This window comes from Sinohyriopsis cumingii, chromosome 9 (genome assembly GCF_028554795.1).
Source record: "Sinohyriopsis cumingii isolate HCF-2022 chromosome 9, ASM2855479v2, whole genome shotgun sequence".
Taxonomy (NCBI): Eukaryota; Metazoa; Mollusca; class Bivalvia; order Unionida; family Unionidae; genus Sinohyriopsis; species Sinohyriopsis cumingii.
This window is the reverse complement of record NC_142969.1, coordinates 110281600-110291434: the sequence shown is the minus strand read 5'-3', so window position 1 is coordinate 110291434 and position 9835 is coordinate 110281600.

Here is a 9835-nt window from a genome sequence, read left to right as displayed (position 1 = left end):
CTGTAGCTTGTGACCAGGGAAGAACTGGGATTTTTGATATGTATCTATTAGAAAATGTGCTTTCTTTCTCTGTCTCTCTCTCTCACACACACACACACACACACACACACCATTTTCTATTGTGTTGCTAGTATTACCAAATCAAGAGACAGTATATGGAACCCATGCACATTAAAAATAAAGACATCAAATTTACGCTTGTGTCATATTTTAGTATATAGTTGTTCTAAACTAGAGACTATTTGGATGCCTTTGTTGATATTACATTTGCGTTTTTATTGTTTCACTGATTTATTTCACATCCCTGTCTCCACCCCTCCACCGTTGCTTACAGTTCCTCTTGATTTTAGTCTCTCTGGTCTGTCATGGAGGAAGCCTCATGACTTTATCCTATATGGTTGTACTGGAAAGTTTGTTGGCACATTTGTGCAAAACCTGTCTGTTCTGACTGGAACAGTGTTGTAGGAATGTTTGTATGCACATGTAGATGTACAAACTAGACTTCCATGCCCTTAAAGACATTTTTATTGATTTTATATGATTTCGAACTTTCTGGATGTTAGATTTTTAAGGGCTGTGAACATTCTTGGCACAGTTACAATTATGCAAAACCACTTAAGGTGAAATTTTTGAAGATACATGAAGTTTTCAGACTCTTGTCTGCAGTGGGGGAATATGTGTCATACAAAGACGAAACAACCTATTAATAAACTTGCACAATCAATTTTAAATGTAAATAAGAATTAGAATACCATGACTGTGGATCATTATGTGCTTGATCTTAAGCAAACTTGAAACATGCTTCATTTGGGATGTGGAAAACTTCATTTAGTATGAAAGTGGAAAAGTTAATTTAGGACAAAAGTGGAAAAGTTCATTTATTTTTGAAAGTGAAAGTGGAAAACTTAATTTAATATGAAAGTGGAAAACTTCATTTAGTATGAAGTGGAAAAGTTAATTTAGGACGAAAATGGAAAAGTTCATTTAATATGAAAGTGGAAAACTTCATTTAATATGAGATTGGAAAACTTCATTTTGGATGAAAGTGGAAAACTTCATTTAGTATGAAAGTGGAAAACTTCATTTAGGATGAAATTGGAAAACTTCATTTACTATGAAAGTGGAAAACTTAATTTAATATGAAAGTGGAAAACTTCATTTAGTATGAAGTGGAAAAGTTAATTTGGGACGAAAGTGGAAAAGTTCATTTAATTTGAAAGTGGAAAACTTCATTTAATATGAAATTGGAAAACTTCATTTAGGATGAAAGTGGAAAACTTCATTTACTATGAAAGTGGAAAACTTCATTTAAGATGAAATTGGAAAACTTCATTTACTATGAAAGTGGAAAACATAATTTAATATGAAAGTGAAAAACTTCATTTAGTATGAAAGTGGAAAACTTCATTTAGGATGAAAGTGGAAAGCTTAATTTAATATGAAAGTGGAAAACTTCATTTAATATGAAAGTGGAAAACTTCATTTAGTATGAAAGTGGAAAACTTAATTTAGGATGAAAGTGGAAAACTTAATTTAATATGAAAGAGGAAAACTTAATTTAATGTGGAAAACTTCATTTAATATGAAAGTGGAAACGTTAATTTAGGACGAAAGTGGAAAGCTTAATTTAATATGAAAGTGGAAAACTTCATTAAATATGAAATTGGAAACCTTCATTTAGGATGAAAGTGGAACACTTCATTTAGTATGAAAGTGGAAAACTTCATTTAGGATGAAATTGGAAAACTTCATTTACTATGAAAGTGGAAAATTTAATTTAATATGAAAGTGGAAAACTTCATTTAGTATGAAGTGGAAAAGTTAATTTAGGATGAAAGTGGAAAAGTTCATTTAATTTGAAAGTGGAAAACTTCATTTAATATGAATTCATTTAGGATGAAAGTGGAAAACTTCATTTACTATGAAAGTGGAAAACTTCATTTAAGATGAAATTGGAAAACTTCATTTACTATGAAAGTGGAAAACATAATTTAATATGAAAGTGAAAAACTTCATTTAGTATGAAAATGGAAAACTTCATTTAGGATGAAAGTGGAAAGCTTAATTTAATATGAAAGTGGAAAACTTCATTTAATATGAAAGTGGAAAACTTCATTTAGTATGAAAGTGGAAAACTTAATTTAGGATGAAAGTGGAAAACTTAATTTAATATGAAAGTGGAAAACTTCATTTAATGTGGAAAACTTCATTTAATATGAAAGTGGAAACGTTAATTTAGGACGAAAGTGGAAAGCTTAATTTAATATGAAAGTGGAAAACTTCATTAAATATGAAATTGGAAACCTTCATTTAGGATGGAAGTGGAACACTTCATTTAGTATGAAAGTGGAAACTTCATTTAATATGAAAGTGGAAAACTTCGTTTAGTATGAAAGTGGAAAACATTTAGGATGCAAGTGGAAAACTTCATTTACTGTGAAAGTGGAAAACTTCATTTAGGATGCAAGTGGAAACTTCATTTAGGATGTATGAAAGTGGAAAGCTTAATTTAGTATGAAAGTGGAAAACTTTATTTAATATGAAAGTGGAAAACTTCATTTTATATGAAACGGAAAACTTCATTTAGGATGCAAGTGGAAAGCTTCATTTAGTATGAAAGTGGAAAACTTCATTTAGGATGCAAGTGGAAACTTCATTTAGGATGTATGAAAGTGGAAAGCTTAATTTAGTATGAAAGTGGAAAGCTTTATTTAATATGAAAGTGGAAAACTTCATTTTATATGAAACGGAAAACTTCATTTAGGATGCAAGTGGAAAACTTCATTTAGGATGAAAGTGGAAAACTTCATTTAGTATGAAAGTGGAAAACTTCATTTAGTATTGAAGTGGAAAACTTCATTTAGTATGGAAGTGGAAAACGTCATTTAGGATGACATTGGAAAACTTTGTTTAGTACGAAAGTGGAAAGCTTCATTAAGTATGAAAGTGGAAAACTTAATTTAATATGAAACAGAAAACTTCATTTAGTATGAAATTGGAAAACTTCATTTAATATGAATTTGGAAAACTTCATTTAGTCTGTCATTGATAAACTCATTTTAGTATGTGAGTGGAAATCATTTAATATGCAAGTGGAAAAGTTAATTAGTATGCAAGTCGAAAGTGTCATACCTAACCCTGTTAATAATTTACCTCGCTTTACAAATAGGTCTTCTACTGCCTGTATACTGTAGACAAAATTGTTGTTAGTATTAATAGACACAAAAAATAAGAGTTGTATAATTTTCTTGACCTTAGAATTGCCTATCATTATTTCCAAATGATCAGGTCCATTATTCTTGAAACATTTTAGTAAGACACTCTAGCTAAAGCATAAAATCTATTAATCAGATAAGGTTAATAAAGGTGCACATACATCATGGTAAATCTATTGGTCTAGCAAAGCAACACAACAAAAATCTAAGTTGTGGTTCTGTCTCAGTTCTAGTTAAAGTTGCAGATGGTCGACATGTTGACACTTCATATTACAGACTGTCAACATGTTGACACTTCGTGTTACAGACTGTCAACATGTTGACACTTCATGTTACAGACTGTCAACATGTTGACACTTCATGTTACAGACTGTCATCATGTTGATACTTCATGTTACAGACTGTCATCATGTTGACACTTCATGTTACAGACTGTCAACATGTTGACACTTCATGTTACAGACTGTCAACATGTTGACGCTTCATGTTACAGACTGTCAACATGTTGACACTTCATATAGGAGCTTGACTTCCTTGCTCAGTAAGTTAAGAGAATACAGGGCCATATCATGTTGATTTGGTAATTGTTGTTTTTAATTTGCTCTTTACTTTATCATACATGCCAATGATTATGCTTTTGGCATAATCATTACATTTTTTAAAAACCCAATTACATCTTACAATAGATTGTATGTGGATGACACATTTTTCTTGCATTAAAAATAAAATTTAAATAATAAAACATATTTGTAATTTTTTATCATCTCTTTAACATCAATCATAAATTTGATAATATTCTTAAAAAAGGTGACAGCTGCGTAAGAATAGCATACGAGTACGTTCCTTATTTGCTATTTATAGCACCTTTGTCTGACCCATTTCTAAAAAAACAATTAGGTTTCTTCATATGTGACCTTTGCCTCACAGCCTTCATTTTATTGATGAACTTGTTAGCTAGTGAACGAGTCTGTACTTTTAAAGAAAATTACGCAAGATGTTAACTGAAATGCCTTATGTTGTGAGTTGTGGATGTTATATGATATTACGGTGTGAGTTGTGGATGTTATCTGATGTTACGGTGTGAGTTGTGGATGTTATATGCTGTTATGGTGTGAGTTGTGGATGTTATATGATGTTACGGTGTGAATTGTGGATGTTATATGATGATACAGTGTGAGTTGTGGATGTTATATGATGTTACGATGTGAGTTGTGGATGTTATATGATGATTCCGATGTGATTTGTGGTTGTTATATGATGTTACAGTGTCAGTTGTGGATGTTATATGATGTTACGGTGTGAGTTGTGGATGTTTTATGATGTTACAGTGTGAGTTGTAGATGTTATATGATGTTATGGTGTGACTTGTGGATGTTATATGATGTTACGGTGTGAGTTGTGGATGTTATATGATGTTACGATGTGAGTTGTGGATGTCATCTGATGTTATGATGTGAGGTGTGGATGTTATATGATGATACAGTGTGAGTTGTGGATGTTATGTGATGATTCTGATGTGATTTGTGGCTGTTATATGATGTTACGGTGTGAGTTGTGGCTGTTATATAATGTTACGGTGTGAGTTGTGGATGTTACATGATGTTACAGTGTGAGTTGTGGAGGTTATATGATACGGTGTGAGCTGTGGATGTTTTATGATGTTACAGTGTGATTTGTGGATGTTATATGATGTTACGGTGTGAGTTGGGGATGTTATATTATGTTACAGTGTGACTTGTGGATGTTATATGATGTTACGGTGTGAATTGTGGCTGTTATATGATGTTACGGTGTGAGTTGTGGATGTTATATGATGTTACGGTGTGAGTTGTGGATGTTACATGATGTTACAGTGTGAGTTGTGGAGGTTATATGATACGGTGTGAGTTGTGGATGTTTTATGATGTTACGGTGTGATTTGTGGATGTTATATGATGTTACGGTGTGAGTTGGGGATGTTATATTATGTTACAGTGTGAGTTGTGGATGTTATATGATGATACAGTGTGAATTGTGGATGTTATATGATGTTACGGTGTGAATTGTGGATGTTATATGATGTTACGGTGTGAGTTGTGGATGTTATATGCCTGAGCAGATGGATCTTTTTAAACTTCAAAACATTGCTTTGAATTATAATTCTGGCATGTAATATATTGAGTACACATCGTATGCTCAAATTTCTCTTTTTGACGCTTATAATAGCAATAATTATGCTTATGTCTCTTGGAGGGATGGGGGTGGCATGTATGCTTTATGTAAACGAGCACACATGGTCCATCACGTACTAAAAATTGGGGGATGCCATGAGGGAGTGTGTTAATTCTAAAAAAAAAAGATATTTAAGTGAGAATGAAAAATTATGAACTTGGGTAAAAAAAATGTAATACAAAGGACAAAAATGTGATAGAAGCACATGGAAATATTATTTAGTTGCTTGATTACCACAAAATATTGGACAGCATCTACATTTTTTTTACAGGATATAGTAAAGGGCATTTTACGTGAAAGATTTTTTTACTGTAGATCTGGTTATGGGGATGCTATATTATGGAATCACTTTTGTTTTGCTTTTTATATGCCCAAATTTTGGCAGAATGTTAGAAACTATACATCTTTCCACTAACTTTTCTTCATAATAACTTGCAGTCTACAACACCTACATGTACTTATGACAAACTTTAAAGGTTGTTTTTTTTATCACAAAAGAAAGAAAGCTATACATTTTGGGGTCAGAGGCAAAGATCACTTAAAGAAAGGAAAAATGGTTTATGCGCAATAATATTCAACATCACCTACCTGGACCAAACTGGATGGCTTGCTTTTGGGACATGAAAGAAGCCTTTCAAACCTAAGTTTGTGGATGACTTGCATGTTGGGTAAGATCCAAACCTACTGCTTTTGGGTTTAAAAGGTTTAAGGACAAGGTCACTAGGACTGAATGAAGAAAACAGCTTTTCCATGATTAGTTCTAAACCATGTACCTTGAGCAAAATATGTAGAGAGCTTGCTCTTCAGGTATGGAAGAGGTCAGTGGTTTTTCTGTCAAAAGATGAAGGTCAATATCATTGTGACACAAAGAAAGATTCAGCTTTGCAGAATAACTTTTATTATACTTGGAGCAAAAAATCCATAACCAACTTTGTGAATGGTTTGCACTTAGGGTTTTAAAAATACCCATGCAATTGTGTATTTGAAGGTCATTATCATGATAAGTCTAATAAGAAATAATTTTTTTCTGCATGGGATGTTTATTTCAAGACCACTTATCACGACCAATAGTCAGGGTCATAGAGGCCCACTAATCAACAATCTCCCAAGCCACCGTAATTATTGCCTTCGTCGAAGACTGTTAAAGACATGTAGGCATATACATGGTACGCTTGTTAACTCTGAATCTCATAAGCATAACCACCTCTCCGGTGGCTTAGTGGTTAAAGCGTCCGCTTCGGATGCGGGAGATCGTGGGTTTGATCCCCGGCCGAGTCATACCAAAGACTTACAAAAATGGTACTAACAGCTGCCTCGCTTGGCATTCAGCATTAAGAGGTTAGTGTTATGACTGGTCGGGCTGGTGTCAGGATAATGTGACCGGGTGGGACATCATGCTACATGTCTGCGGCATGACGTCCCAGTACTAGACATCACTGTAAACGGCCACATTGCAGACATCGTAGTGTTATGACTGAAAAATTGTTAAAGCTACGTTAAAAATCAAAATCACATCACATCACATAAGCATGACCAGAATAGTAAGCCTATAAACTTTAAACATGACTTTAGACATTACTTTTATGCAAGAATCGTGACATTACTTCTTTGAGACTGTTCATCACAAGAAATTGTAATTTTAAGGAATAATCCCAGTTCAGCAGTTATTTTTGTAATGGAGCAAAACTCGTGGAAAGCAAGTCAAGTTCATTTTTCCCACAGAAAATTTTGTTGGTTGAAATGTGGTAGTTTGTATACGCTACATACTTCTCCCTCTCACGGACTTTGTACATTTTTGTTTTATGAATCAGCAAAAACTTTTCTATCTTGTTGGCTTTAAATTTGCCATAATTATGAAAGTTGCTGCGAAACTATTTTCTGCACGGCCTCGCATTTGTAACTGTGGAGATGCTGCTTTTCTATATTCACATTCAGATTTGACCATTCTAAATTCTAGCTGATGTGCAAATTTACTTTATTTTAATCAATTTTGTGCTTATTTATTTTTCTCTAAATGAAGTTTTAGTACGTGCTAAAATAATCAAGAGCTATAAAGGTTTTATCAGCATCTGAGAAACTCTAAGCAAATCACTGGAGCATATCAGTAATATTCGTGTTTTGCACCTAGGCAGTTTTAGATGTGATTCTTGTTCTCGTACATGCAAGGGTAAATAGTTGTCCATCCAAAGTAATAGGCTTTCTTCAGGTTTCGTGGTTTCGTTCTCAAATTCCAGCATCAGACTGAGTCATTGAGAATTTGTTTTATCACATACCCATTTAATTTTGCTTCGTTGATTTTGTGTTCGACATGGATGTTCCATCAGTATTTATTTCCATATTACATACCCAGACTAGCTGTTCTGATGTTTCTGCAAACGTGTAGACATTAGTATTGTCTAACCCTTATTACTCTCAGTTTAGCATTAAGCATAAGCTTATGTCTGGAGAATTATAGTACTGTTTTTTTTAGCACATACGCCGTCATCTGCTTGAAGGACGATACAATTTGTCATGTAAAAACACTGAAATTATCGTTAACATGGAGTTATTAGATCAGAAAAAAATTAATAAGTTTGTGAAGCAATTAATAAAAGTTGTGTGTTATTGGTAGACACGTACATCATTGGATTATCATTGTAATAACATAACTTAAATATAAATTATTTTGCTCACTAAAGAAATTTATAAATAAAATTGTCATGTAAGATACCTGTGTATTACAAAATAATTTATACAAACCAAATGAAAGTCAGACTAAGCCCATTAATTTTTTAAAGTAAAATTTGAATATTGGAATATGCGATTGTCATGGTTACAGAATGGATAAATGTAATTATGAGACTGACATGTGCATACAAAAGAATATGGAAAAGTCAAAAATGGAGATGAATTTGTGACTTTTTGGAATTGTCAAATTTGAGTAAAAGCCATATATGGATTACACATCCGAATAAGAGAACGTCCTCTGAAGCGTCATGAAAGGTCTTATTCAATAGTACCCTGTTGTCACTTGCCCCCCTGCGCAATTATAACTAACCCCGGAGAAGGACGGACAATTAAAAGTTTTAAATAGCTCAGAGCCCCCAGTCAGCAAAGCCGATGGTCTAGGTGTATAAAATATAAAAAGGTGAAAGGTATAACATTTTAATAAACTGTATCTCGGTATTCAACAATTACAGGACAATTAACAATGCAATTGCTTCCAATCAATACCAGACCTATTCAAATTGCCAATTATTTCTTCATTCTAAATTAAAGGTGAGTGTTTCCTTCCCATGTCCCTTCTGTGTTACTCGTGTGCAACTTTCTCCTTGTATTCCTTTGTTGGTACTTTTGTTACCCTTGTTTCCGTTCTCCCGGCTGTCCTTGTCGGTATTTCCGGTATCATTGTTTCCATCCCGGTCTCCATATCTGTAGTTCGGGTACCTTATTTTCCGTTCTACCTGCATCATTGCCGGTACTTCCGATACCTTTGTTTCCATCTCCAGCTGCCTAATTCCACTTGCTCTCCTCGTCTCTTCTCTAATCATAAGGTGGCGTCCTATCCCACCCGGAAAGCTTCCTTCTCGTCTGAAGTTCCTAGAACTCCCTCCCCCCTCCCCCTTTTAACGAGCGCACAACTTTGGCACTCGGAGCGCAGTCTAGTGTCTCCAACTTTCCTATGATCTGCTCTTGCCAATGTCCAGACATGCACTGATTTGTTCACAATAAATATAACAGAATAAGGTCTGGCTGCGTGAAAAGCCCTCCCCAAAATTTGACTATCCTAGTTTTGATTGGATACTGGTGGTCTCTTTGAAAACTGTCTGGGGTAGCATCACTGATATGTTATAGTGTCGGGTTTCCAGTCTCTATGTCTAAGCCGACCGGTGACAAAACCGCTAATTGCAAAACAGAGTTTCTAACCACCGTGGCAAGGTTATCTATGAAGTAACCGCGAATTTAACAGAAACACAATGGCTAATTCACTGACAGGTTGTTTCACTGTTTCAGAATCGGTCTAAAGTCGTAATATTATATAACACGCATTGAAATTACCCAAAGTACTTTGAATTACAAATTCTGTCAGAAGACATTGTTAAACATGAGGCATTAATTGTTAGCAAATTTTGGCACACAACATGACACATGTGACTAACTCAAAAGCAGAATTTTCCATAATGTACTTGCAGATCAGAGTCTGTGTTGTTTATTCGACTGATTACTCCTAACAAACGACATATTTTCTGGTACATTATGTCATGGCAGATATGTGTGTGCAATTGGATTTTATAAGTGAGTTTATATGTTATTCTGCAAAGTCAAACGAGGTTCCATGTTATTTGACACATGGATTTGACAGAGTTTCCTTTGACACATGGATTTGACACAGTTTCCTTTGACACATGGATTTGACACCGTTTCCTTTG